Source organism: Eutrigla gurnardus (assembly GCF_963514095.1).
Source record: "Eutrigla gurnardus genome assembly, chromosome: 16".
Taxonomy (NCBI): Eukaryota; Metazoa; Chordata; class Actinopteri; order Perciformes; family Triglidae; genus Eutrigla; species Eutrigla gurnardus.
In genome coordinates this window covers 22,165,068-22,179,291 of record NC_139927.1, presented here as the reverse complement: position 1 = coordinate 22,179,291, position 14,224 = coordinate 22,165,068, and the positions used below count along the sequence as shown (strand labels likewise).

At 44.1% G+C, this 14,224-nt stretch overlaps 1 protein-coding gene across 2 annotated transcripts in view; it reads right to left on the bottom strand.

Annotated features, from left to right (window-relative positions):
* Positions 1–14,224, bottom strand: part of ccdc85cb (coiled-coil domain containing 85C, b) — a 41,270-nt gene that overhangs the window by 21,140 nt on the left and 5,906 nt on the right. The gene's annotated exons all lie outside the window — the stretch shown is intronic.

The following is a 14,224-nucleotide window of genomic DNA, read 5'->3' as shown; positions in this document are numbered from 1 at the left end:
TCTAGTATCTGAAACCCCGTTATTATCGGCCTCTGGAAAGCCCACCTGCTATGTGGGTTTTAATTCTGGTTCCTCCAGTCCAGTGAAAATAACCGTTTCTTTCCAGTGATATCATCTAGTGGTGTCATTACCGTTTACATGAATCATAACCACCTCAGATTTCATTCAAATGCAAATCAAAGAGAAAAGGAGGGCCGGAGGGATTCAACTCTGCTGTTTAATCCAAGTACTGACGACGTCTATGTTGCTCTGGTGTTTGGGTTGAATATGTTCAGACAAACCAAAAGAACACGAGGAAGAATAACTCTTTGATGGAATGTAAACAAAATTGATAACTGCATTTCCTGGCCAGTCGCTGGAGACATTTAGGAGCCCTTCCACATGGAAACGTTTTTTGTGTGAACGCCGTCCACACAGATCTAGCGTTTTCGGGGCTTGAAAACGCATTTTTCTGAAACCAGGTCTCAGGGTGAAAAATAAAAAAAACGCTGCCTCTCCATTTCGTGTTTGTTTTCGTGTAGACGGTAAAAACGAATGCGCTGACATCGTCGCCCCTCGAGCCTGACTTCTTCCCCCGCGACGTCTCGTAACAACAACAACAACGGTGGCCTCCGTGCTCGTAGCAGATATTCTGCTCGTCTGTACGACGGCGTATAAAATGGCCTCATTTATATAGAGCTTTTGTCCAAAGCGCTTTACAGGAAATGACTGACATTCACCCATTCACACACACAGTCACACACCGACGGCGGAGTCAACCACGCAGGGCGACAGCCAGCTCGTCAGGAGCAATTAGGGTGAGGTGTCTTGCTCAAGGACACCAGGCACTCAGATAGGAGGAGCCGGGTATCGAACCAGCAATCTTGCGGTTACCAGCCAACCCACTCTACCTCCTGAGCTAAACCCCCCATACCCATATATCAGGGCCACTATGAAAAACCACGGAGCCGAGAGAGGGGGGGCAATATTCCAGGGAAAAAGTCACAGATTTGCACCTTTTTTACGATGCTAACTTGCCATGAATGTAGGCATTTCGTTTTCTAATGAATCCATCCCAACGTGTGACAACGCCTCGTTAAGGTCCTTAGGGTGACGGCTGTTGATGCTTATTGTTGGTTTTATTTATACGGGCCAAATTGTCATCTTATGGGTGTTTATTGATCGGGTGATTGGGTGGATAGTAGCTGTAGCTTTCACTTGTTGCCATAGCAACGGCAAACAACCGGTCAAGCTTTGTCTCTTCCTCTGCGTTTTTGGTGTATTTTTGTAGCAGAAACAGCGCCACATAAGGGCCTGGAATATGTACTACAGCGCACTGAGTCGATTTCAGTGGATTCGTGTGGATGTAGATATTCTTGAAACGACGCCAAGGCAAAACGGAGAAAAAAAGATTGTTTTGGTACGTGTGGACGGCCTCTAAAACAGCAAGAGCTCCCAAATGGAAGAGCCGGAGAAAAACAAAGCCCGTCTATTCACTGGTGTCATCTGGAGCATCAGCGACTATTAGCTGAGCACTGGTGAATAAAAGGGATCTCTGGTAGGGCTATTAGCACAGTAATTGCCACATAGAGACAGAGATCTTACATAAGAGCTGTCTACACACAGTCATCTCATCCCACCCGCAGCAAAAAAATTGGATTGATGTTGGACTGGAGTTCCATAGCCTTTGACTCGCCCCGACAGCAGCATTTCGAGATGTGGTGAAACTAAGCGAAGGCGATGGCACTTATACTCCACGGTCGTCTGCAAAGAGGCCATTAGAAAGGAATCGGCAGAATGAAGCGTACACACAGGAGATGGGACGGCACACAAACAGAATTCCCTTTCTTATGTCCATTACATCACTTTCTAAGTGGCACAGGCTCAGGGCCGCACAATGCAGCTTCATCCAGGTCTGTATACAGAAGAAAGGCAGGCTGGCCAGGACAGAGATCCTCATCTGCACGGTGCGACCATCACACACACACACACACGCACACACACACACACACAAACACACACTCACACACACACACACACACACTCGATTTCACCCTGCCAAAAGCAAGACAGTTTCAGGGAGAGAGAGAGACACACACACCACATGTGCATCTGTGTACGTTTGTGTGTGAAAGACGAAGTCAGAGGTGTGAAACATCAGAGAGGAACAGTCAAGTGGGCGTAAATACCAGCAACCTTGTAGAGGTAAATCTTTACGGGTCCTGACAAGCAGATTTCAGGTTCCACTGCAGCATGTTTTTGTCGCTGTGCTGCACCCACAACACTTCTAATCATTTACAGTTTAGATGGTCTGTAAAAGAGTGTGCCCTCCAAGTGGTTTTACCAGCTCATTCTTAACTTAAAATAAAATCGACATTAATTTAAAGAAGTCTGATTGTATGAGAGTCTATGAGAAAATGGTCCTACTTCTCTCTTGATGTATTATCTCAGTAAACATTGTAAACATGAGTTTATGGTCTCAATCTCTAGTTTCAAGTCTTCTTCAATCCAGCATGATGTTCATTTAGTACATTATGGTCCATTTAGAGTCCACCAGACCAGAAAGCAGGGGATGCTTTAGGGGGCAGGGCAACCTTATGTTTGACAGGTCGCTACCACTAAATTAAAAATTAGGATTTTCAGAGCGTTTGCAAAACACTTTCGCAATGGGTCATCGGGTTTCTATCACTTATTTGCACTTTCAACTTGTAAGGGTCGGCCCCCGGACTATGGGCTGTGAGCTAGACAGGCTACTGCCTGCTAAGAAGGTCTCACACATTAGTAGGAGATGGAGATAAAGATGAAGATGGGGGCGGGAGGTTGACCTTAGGCCTCCCCACTGGAAGCCCGATGTAGGAGGAGATGTAGGAGTGGGGGGATCTATCAAACAGCACCTCTACCTTCGTACAGAACTAATGCAGATATAACACCAGTCACACACATACACCACAATTCATTCATAATACTGTGAATATATCATTTCACAGACATATTGTAGCATTTTTTTCTGGCTTGTGTGAAAGCGTTGAGAATAATGTTAAACAGTCTTCACACCTCCAAGGTGAGCTGGTTTAGTCTTGATGTCACAGTAACACCTTACTGGTCTTTGATCTGACCATGCAAACTGGGCAGAGTTCGTATGATGATCTGATCAATGACTTTTATGCAACTGTGTTCGAGAGTAGTGTTTTCAATTTGTGTTTTGTCTGACAACAATTTGTGCGATTTGATTTTAGATTTGTGGTTTGGCTGCTCAGGAAGTGTTGGACCAGGGCCCTTGCATAGGGCCCCTGCATAGGGCCCTACCGGCACAATGTGTGTGGGAGCTCTTCAACCTCAGCTCCACTCTTGTGATAGTAACTCATCTCACAGGTGAACATGGAACTACAGCTAACGAATGGCTTCATCAACCTGTGTGCAACAGTCTGGCAAACATTTACAACCGCTGCTGCTGCCCCTGTCAAAGCAGTTCACGGTCATTTAAGGTATCACATTTGATTGGCTGCTGGAGTGGATTATGGATATACTGTACACTATATTGCCAAAAGTATTCGCTCACCTGCCTTGACTTGCATATGAATTTAAGTGACATCCCATTCTTAGTCCATAGGGTTTAATATGACGTCGGTCCACCCTTTGCAGCTATAACAGCTTCAACTCTTCTGGAAGGCTTTCCACAAAGTTTAGGAGTGTGTTTATGGGACTTTTTGACCATTCTTCCAGAAGTGTATTTGTGAGGTCACACACTGATGTTGGACGGGAAGGCCTGGCTCTCAGTCTCCGCTCTAATTCATCCCAAAGGTGGGGACATTTGAGTTGAGGAATCCCTCAAAACTGGTCCAGAATCTTCATGATAGGACTAGTTCAAGATGTCCAATAAACATTTAGCCCAGCCAGCAGACACCATCTAATCTAATCTCATACGTTTTGTTTATGTATATACTAATTATGAACCTTTAAGTAAAAGTTTGACATTTTGGAAAATACAATTAACTTTATTGCAGAGTTAAATGAGAAGATTGGTACAACCCTCACTGACATGACTGGTTACAATCGTCTCACAGTAGCTTAACGTCACTATGAAGAAGTATTTTGACATCAGATGTGAACTGACACTTCTCTGCATATGCAAAGTTGAGAAGATGCAGGTCATCACAGGGTCACTGACATTTACTCATATTTGATATTACAAACTAAATGTGTGAGTGATTAATGCTGAAATTCTGTTTTTTCTGTTCATCTTTGTCCTTATTTGCTGTGAGGCTGCTTCACAACGACAGTGAAAAGGTACCAGAGACAAGACTGTAGTCGGGTCAGACACTCTTTGGCCTCCATTGTCTGCTGTGGAGCCAGCTGTCCTTTGGGAGCTGCTGTGTCAGCTCACATTAGCTGTGAGTGACGCAGATCAGAGGGTCAGTGGTAACCAGGTGGTCCCTCTGACTCCCTGGATGTCACTAAGAGGGTACTCACTAACAGACCCCCGGAGTAACTGAGGTTACTAACTAACAGACCCCCGGAGTAAAGCCCTGATTATGCTTCCGCGTAGTGATAACGCAACGGCGACGCAACGGCCAAGCAGTTGCTTGGAGACCGTGATGGTTCTGCGTTGGGTTTACGTGTCGAAATGCAATTCAATGCCACACCGGGAAAGGGCGCTATGGTTTTTGTAAAGACTGACCGACCGACCGAGACTCTTGACGTATATCGTCGTAGCCTCGTTATAGCGTATTTGTTTACTTTCCGGCTTTAAACGTCCACAATTTTTCAAAACTTGGTGTTTTATTTCTTTGTGCAAAAGCGAGAAGGTGCAAACAATAAAACGAGGTGAAAACAATAAAAGTAGCCATTTAAAAGTTTAAATGGCGGTGTTTATGAGTGGAAACCGGATAGCGGTCTCCAGCGGATGTAGTTAGCGGACCAATCACAGCCGATGCCGCTGCGTTGGTGTTGCGTTGCTGTTGCGTTGCTGTTGCGTCGCCTCGACGCGCGTCTAGGATTTTTGGGAGGCACACGTCAGGCCCTTGCGTTGACGTAAGGGGGGTCCGCAAGGACGTAAGGGGTCCGCAAGCCCCCTTGCGTTGTGTCGACGCGGAAGCATAATCCAGCCTTAACTGAGGTTACTCACCAACAGACCCACAGAGTAACTTGGGGTACTGACTAACTCACTAACAGACCCCTGGAGTAACTGAGGTTACTCACTAACAGACCCACGGAGGTTACTCACTAACAGACCCATGGAGGTTACTCACTAACAGACCCATGGAGTAAATGAGGTTACTCACTAACAGACCCATGGAGGTTACTCACTAACAGACCCCTGGAGTAACTGAGGTTACTCACTAACAGACCCCTGGAGTAACTGAGGTTACTCACTAACAGACCCACGGAGGTTACTCACTAACAGACCCATGGAGGTTACTCACTAACAGACCCATGGAGTAAATGAGGTTACTCACTAACAGACCCATGGAGGTTACTCACTAACAGACCCATGGAGGTTACTCACTAACAGACCCATGGAGTAAATGAGGTTACTCACTAACAGACCCATGGAGGTTACTCACTAACAGACCCACGGAGGTTACTCACTAACAGACCCATGGAGTAAATGAGGTTACTCACTAACAGACCCATGGAGGTTACTCACTAACGGACCCACGGAGGTTACTCACTAACAGACCCATGGAGGTTACTCACTAACAGACCCCTGGAGTAACTGAGGTTACTCACTAACAGACCCCTGGAGTAACTGAGGTTACTCACTAACAGACCCACGGAGGTTACTCACTAACAGACCCATGGAGGTTACTCACTAACAGACCCATGGAGTAAATGAGGTTACTCACTAACAGACCCATGGAGGTTACTCACTAACAGACCCATGGAGGTTACTCACTAACAGACCCATGGAGTAAATGAGGTTACTCACTAACAGACCCATGGAGGTTACTCACTAACAGACCCACGGAGGTTACTCACTAACAGACCCATGGAGTAAATGAGGTTACTCACTAACAGACCCATGGAGGTTACTCACTAACGGACCCACGGAGGTTACTCACTAACAGACCCATGGAGTAAATGAGGTTACTCACTAACAGACCCATGGAGGTTACTCACTAACGGACCCACGGAGGTTACTCACTAACAGACCCATGGAGTAAATGAGGTTACTTACTAACAGACCCATGGAGTAAATGAGGTTACTCACTAACAGACCCATGGAGGTTACTCACGATCGGACCCATGGAGTAACTGAGGTTACTCACTAACAGACCCATGGAGTAACTGAGGTTACTCACTAACAGACCCACAGAGGTTACTCACTAACAGACCAACGGAGGTTACTCACTAAAAAACCCATGGCTTAATAAAAGTAATTCACAGTTAGTAGCAGAGGAAGGCTTGCAAGAGGCTAAATCTTTGCGACATACACAAGCAGTTGTATGCCTTTTTGCAAATGGAGGGATATCAAACCTCTAAGCATCTTACTGGAAAAGCTCCAGATTAGCAAACAGGAACATATGCTGGATCTTTCTGCTCAACATCCAATTGTTTTCTTCACTTGCTTAAAAATTCTATTTAATTAAGACTATAGACTATATAAAAAAGGTGGACGACGTAGACATGCTGACATCAACCACGGTTTTGAAGCCTCGAATTCTGCATTTCATGCGCTCGTTCTAATCGGATTTCCGACGTTCATTTAACACGTCACATGGGCAGCGCCGCTCTTGTCAGCCGTGTGACGTCTCTCTCGTTCCGCAAATTCGGGATGCTTTGTAAATGGAGACACTGTTGTAGCGTTACGCTGCAAAGCAAAGTTCTATAAACAGTGTGGTTTGCGGCATACTTTGACTCACCGTTCCGCCATTACGGCGGAATTGTCTGTGTAAAAAGGCCTAGAGAGAAGTCGCCCCCTAATGGTCAGTGGAGAGAATGCAAGTTTAAGGAAGATGCCCCCTTTTCCTGTGAATCTCTCCATATTCCACTATTTTTCACCCAATGTGTGTTGGGAAAGGTTCCAGCTTCCAGCAGGATAAAAGTGGGTATAGAATGTGATGGATGGATTATTTCAATGACGCAACAGTGCCTTAGTAAAACCTAACAGGCTGCAGCCTGATATTTATCTGCTTCACTAGCTTAATTCATTTACAAAATGTATAACAAACTGTACTTCAATGTTTGAATGCTTATTCAACCCTTCTCACATTTTTCCTTCCATATGTGGACTCCCATGAGGCAGTTCAGCAACAGGGCATGCTCGCTTACACCAGAGTTACGTAACAGACCTTTTATTACACAAAATGACAATGCGCTGCACTCCCTTTACCTTTCATCCAAGTTCCTGTAGGCATATTTCCCAGGAATTTCAAGGCAAGGCAAGGTCCCACCCTGGAGCTATTAACCTCTAGAGCCTTCTGGTAATCACACTTTAAACTTAAGTCAAAGCAAAACTGTAAATTAGTCAATTGTGGACTGCCACTGAGACATTTGATGTTAGCAAAGCAAAGCAGGCTCCAGAATGGATCATTAGGAAACGCAATCTATAAAAGCGCAGTTACATCAGAGATTTGCATCGTGTTGCATGTGTTGGATTGGCTGTTGACTGAAATCTGGAAAGGGGATGTATGGTACATTTGCTCATGTGTGTACTTGACTGTCAGCACAAGGAAAGCTTAAAAATAAACATTTTACTTGGAAAGTAAAGCACATCGATCGCAGCTGTGTGAGTGGAGATAAAACGGATTTCTCTGTTGAAATATTTAATTCTGGGAAAATAAAATAAGTATGAAAAGTCAGTGGCAAGGCTTCATTCAGTGCTCTGCATGTGCAGTGATATTTATGGTCTTCCATTCTTTTCTGGGGGGGGTTCAGCATAACCTCTTAACGGTAGCAGCTGAGGATTCTGGGATGGCCAGTTTTCAGCTGTGCCTCATGTGAGTGCCATCATCCTTTTCCACCCATTATTTGCTCCTTTTTCTGCTTGCCCCATGCTTCTTTTACCTTTGTTGCCCTCGTCATGCACTCTTGTTTCTTCCCTCCTCGGATCTCCTTCCATATCCCGGACCACCGTCTAGTTCTCCTAATCCCATGCCTAAGATTCCTCTTCTCCTCAAACCTCATCTGCTGACGGCCACTGGTGTGGGTTTCAAGAAAACCTTCCTCCGTCAGCCTTTCCACCAATTGGTGAACCGCGCTGCTATGCTGTGGTTAATACACCATCAACACATGTATCAGTTCCATGCTTCTGCTTTCATACTTTCATACTTGCTGCTTTTATGATACAATTCCCTCATTCAAATGTCAATTATTAACTTCTGCATGGAAACTGCTGACATTATACAGGGGAGCAAAGCATTCCTCTGCAGCAAGACCAACAACAAGAATACAACTTGACTGAGGAAATGTATCAAAAGCATGGTGAGAGATATAAAGCAGCTAAAAGGAGGTGCCTTTGTGGAGAAAGCGTGGTAATGCACACCCCATAATATTAAAAGGGCATTGTAACCTAGCAACAAGCTGTAGGAGAAGCTGCTTGCTCTGCAGTGTCCTCCATTGCTCCTGGATGTTCAACCACCCTGCATCTTTCTATTTCCTGTTAGTAAGGGCACTTTCATTAAGTGTGTATGCTATTTAATGCTGTTATGTCTTCTAAAGCGTTTAAAGAGTGCCTCGGTTCATACAGTGCACGTCTTACACGGGGCTACGTGCCATGTTTTTAAAATAGTGGTGGGCAGATATACGGCACTGGATTCCACTCTTCAAATCCCTTTAACAGAGAAGCACTACCCTTCAGAGAGCCTTGACAGCACTACAACATCAATGGTTTAATCGCCTTACATCTTTTGTTGACTGAGAGAAGAGCGGGAGGATATATGTGGAGATAGACTGTAAAGAATGTCCTGGAATCCCTCTGGCCTGGCCTCGTTACTCAATTAATACACTGCAGCTTGAGATCAGACACGGTGATGGGGGAAACAGAGATAGCCAATGGGCCAAAAAATTAATGAGATTGTGTGTGAGTGTGTGGGATCATTGTGTTCACTCATCAGTCACCCACAGGTTCAGCAGCATTTCCATAAGCTGCAGATATCAGAGCCTTTGATAGAACGCATTTTAAGTCACGAAATGTTCAGCAGTCCAAAAGGAGTTATGTTGATGTACAATAACATTCATTGTATAAAATATGTTACTATTCTGCTTTCAGGGGCATGGGGGAGTTTGAAAGGCAAAATTTGTTCATCATGATACATTTAATTCAAATTAACTAGTTAAGAAGCCAAACACTTAAATTGTTGACCCAACTTTGTTGCCTTGCCTCCTGATTCCAAACTCTGCCAGATAGTGCAGCAGAGGAGCAGTGGGCGATCGGGAGAGGCCCCAGTGCCGACGGGAGAAACCACTACAACTGACTGTCAGAAGTGTGAGTGAGACGGTGTGTGCTGCATGATGCCCCTCTCAAGTCCATCAAACCAAACACTTCCATCATCCATCTATCATCTCTAGAGCCAGGCAGCTGATGGAGATAAAGAGGATTTGAGGGAGACCCAGGAACATCTCCAGTGTTTTAGATAATCATGTGGAAATCCCTGATGGTTGTTTCGCAAACATTAATAACTCAAATACCATGACATGCATAGATGAGAGGATAAAATGCATTTGGACTTGTACCACTCCCGCTCGTCAATCAAGGCTGCCATTCATTGATTTAGTCAGACAATCCATTTCCCTGTGATTATCAGCTTTCACCAAAGCGCTTTATGATTGTATCAGTCGCATCGGTTGAATCCAATGCTCTACATTTGGCCGAGTTCAAATAAGTAATGGCTTACCTTTATAATCTGAGGCCAAGTTAAGTGGGGGTGGTCTTAATACATGATGATGGAATTTTATTTGACCGAATAAAGCAGGGAATATTTGTGGAAAACATGAATTATTAAATCTACAGGTGTGGCTGCTCGAGTGCTTCATCATCATTCTTGATTTAAACAATTAGCTTAGCTCAAACAAAATGCATCATCAGTTCTCAAAATCTCAACAGCCACCTAGTTGTACTAGTACTGTGATTTCAGCTAAATGCTAACCTCAACAGTCTAGGTAGCACGCTCACAATGGCAATGTAATGTTTATGAGGTAATGTACCATGTTCGCTTTCTTAGTTTAGCATGCTACCATTTGCTACTGAGCACTAAATACAAAGCTAAAGCAGATAGGAATGTGAACAGCTTTGCAGGTATTTGGTCAAAAACCAAAGATTGTGCCTTGAAAGGCAGAATTTACCTCAGAATTAAAGACTTTGAATTTAGAAGTAAAAGAAAATTTCACATGTGACCCTAGTCCTCTCCCTTAGCTTCATCGCGTTGCTATGTAAAGAGATACTTTCATGTAAGACACACACCAAATCTAGAAGTTCAGAGAGAGACAAAGGGAACTACTTTCTTCATCGTCTTCGTAACATTATGTGGGAAACAGGCTTTATTGAGACAAGGCCACAGTGGCCTTAATGTAATGGCATTACTGAAGAGGAGGAGGAGCTCAAACTCTCTAATGCCCTCCACTTCAAAATACCACACATGTTCCCAAATCAGTTCAAACAAAGAAAGCACACTAACACACATTCCATCTATCAATAACCAGTCACATGTGATTGATCACTTTGTAAATTAAATGTTTCAATACAACCATCCAGGCTCTACATAGGAGACATGTCTGTGTCGAGGCCCAACCCAAGCCAAAACACATCCATGTTTTCTCAAGTAACACAGTCCAGTCCTGGCACTTAAAACTGGCCCGCAAGAGGAAATTAGCCTCCAGAACAGGAGAGCAAGGTTACCTGAAACCTTCCCCAAAAAACTTCCTGAGAATGGAGCAACAATGTTGGGACTGAAAAAATGTATTCCAGATGCTAATCCACATTATCTCATCCATCTGGAGGGCTCACCACAACTTTCACATTCCGTCCCAACTGTGGCTGTGAAGTTGTTGTCATCCAGGCCACCAATCAAGCGCTTCAACATTTCATTACTGCGAGAATTTTTTTTCCAGTCAGCAAACACATTTTGCAGAAATTCAAAATGAGGAGTTATGTCGCTCAACTAGAAAATGAATGAGCCATACCATGTGGGACCCATCAGAAGTGGCCAAGTGCCCACTCTTTAAGCACCAGGGAAAACAATGTAGAACTGTTCGACTGCATGTTGGAGTGAGCTGACAGCACTATCTACACGCAAGCAAGGTGAAGCCATCTGCTGACACCACTCTCCAATGTCACAGCACCGAAAAGCAAAGAGCTGACAGGCAGAAAATCCAGATGAACGCCTTGTTCCTCCCAGGCCTCGAAAAGGAGCTGATGAAGAGCTCTTCTGTCTCAGAGTTGCTGACTTTTGGCAACCTGGGACGTTTCCACTGTCGAAGGTCACTGGCTGTGTTGTATAGACAGAATCGAATTGCTGAGGGTGAGTTTGTGGTGCAACCCCCAGATGGGTTTTTGTCACTGTGCCACCTTAACACACTCTTTCCATTGCATAGTAATCAGCTATTTGGATCTGACATACTCTATATGTGTGTTTTGTATATCATATTATATAAAAATGTAAATAACAGATCAATAAGGGTAAAAAAAAAAAAAAAACATCTTTAGTGGGCTAAGGACGTGCGGACAAGCGAGAAGCGGTACCTTTGATAACCAGACGAGGTGAAACCGGTTATCTGGCTGGACCGTGTGGTCAATGTGCTTAATTGCAGATCACATGACCAGGGGCCCGTTTCACAAAGCAGGTTCAACAAACACTGAACTCTGAGTTGACCAACTCTGAGATGGGCAACTCTGAGTTTTCAGTTTCGGAACAGCGTTTTTGAATTAGTTCAGTCGACTCTGAGTATGTAAACTCTGAGTTACGCGCGTGCCTGCCGACTCTATAAAGCCATCATCAATGGAGCTCCGATACTTCGATTCACCATGGCAACGGGGAGAGCGTTATTAGATATTACTGAGTGTTTATGTAGAAAATGAGCATATCCTGAGAAAGCGGAGCAACGTAACTGCAGCAAAGTAGAGATAGTTAGCGTGGCAGACAATTACTGCCCGATCTAATGTGTATAACTGAATGAAACAGTCTATTGATCTAAAGGTCATAACTCTTTATTCTCTAACTTTCACAGCGACACTGTGGTGTAATGGTTAGCAACGCCGCCCATGGCACAGGCGACAGGGGTTCAACTCCCGTAGTTCACAAAGTAGCGCACTGAATGAATAATCATTTTCATTGGGTGTAATCCCCCCAGGCACAGAAAGAAAGTAGCATCAGTTGAAAATTAAGCATAAGAATATTGCGCAAATACGTTGACTAAGGCATATGATTTTAATCATATTTCACATATTAAACAGTAAATATAAGCAGGTATTTCAATACAGAAATGTACTTAAACATTTCATAAATCTCCCGTTCGCAAAAACACTACCTCCGCAAAGAATCTGGTTGCGGATTATGTCCGCGATATGAAATGTTGAAAATGTCGGAGAATATTGTTTAGATAATATCTAATGTGATTGAAAGGAAAGGTAATCAAAATTGTCTCCCAACGCAAAGCTGCCAGAATCACTTTTATTTCCATATCGATTAGGTTGACGATGAAAGGACGGCACATTTTTTTCAGAGTTGGTTCAGATTTCGGAAAAAGGCGGAGACATGTAGGGAGAAACTCAGGGTTTGTTGAAGCAAACCTGCCAGTGAGCAGGTTAGGTTCACGGAGTATGTTACCCGGGTAACTGACTCAGATTTATGCTGAACTGGCTTTGTGAAACCGAAAAACCCTCATCTCAGGGTTAACTAACTCAAGGTTTTCACTAAACCTGCTTTGTGAAACGGACCCCTGATCAGGCAACATTTGAGTAAAATGTTATACATGCATACATTTCATACATGTATGAAAGATCGTATAATTAAGCAAATGACACTCATTATATGGTAGTTTATTTATTAGTCAGCAAACTAAGTTAAAGATATGAGCCCATAAAGTTGAAAGGAGCATGTGTGTTCAAATAAAACATGTCATTGATGTCTAACAATATACAAAGTAGTAGGTTTCTTTTGTAAAAATTGAAAGAAAAAAAAGTTCTCTACTAAAACTTGAAAGTCGATACCGATACCCAGGAAAATACTCAATACTCGATACCATTTCCGATACCAAAGACGCAGAATTTTTATCGACTGGTTCTCTCTCGTTGCTGGTTGACTTTTCAAACACACATTATTGTGTTGTCCTGTCTGTCTGCAGTGCTGCTGTAAAGCTGCGTGTCAACTGGATGAGGTGAGGGCAGCACTGTTGGTATTGATGCTTTTGCTAATTAGTGTCTAATCCGATTGTATCCGAGTAATGATTTTTTTTTGACAACCCTCGTTTCATCCTGTCACGTGTGTGAAGAACTTCAGATCTCCCAGAAGAGAAGAGAAATGTGTTTTAGACAGAGACACATTAATCTGCTTCTTATAAACACTGAAGCCAGGTTTCCACATCTCAATGGAAAAACTGTTTACGAAGAGCTTATAAGTGAGAATGTCACTCTCACCACACCCTGTTTATCTCTTCAGTAGGTTACTGGGAAACACACACACACACACACACACACACACACACACACACACACACACACACACGCGACCTAGCTCTGGCTGGCATCATTCTGCATGGGTCAACCAGTACAGAGGCCCACCATCCCCAACCTATCCCCATCCCCCTACTTCCGTTTGCTTCAGTGACTGAGGCTACGTGTGGGCGCCGTCCACTTGCCCCACTGATCGTTGCTGTTGCCTAGGCGACTGAGCAACCCAGCCCCTCTAGCAGCTCACTGCCCAAAGATCAGAAAAAGGACATACATCATTTAGACTAGTGGAGACGTATAGGGAGGGAGGAAGGCTGAAATATTTCTAAGACAACACAATGTGTGTTTGTTATGCTTGTGTGGCCCTCACACACATCTTTCACCGACAGAAATGTGATGTCACACCAAAGCATTTTTTGGTAAAAATCACTCGCATTCGACCTCACAGTGAGTCCACGTCTGCGTGTGTGAGGCTCACGCTGGCTCTGTAACCTCATTCTGTCGGCTGAGCGCCGCCTTGAAGGGGATGAACGGACAGCAGATCAGACAGCAGGTTCACAGGATTGGAGCGAGGAACGGATGCTGATGGAGGGAAGGGGAAGGACTGGAGGAGTGAAACCTGTCGGGGAAGAGAAGACG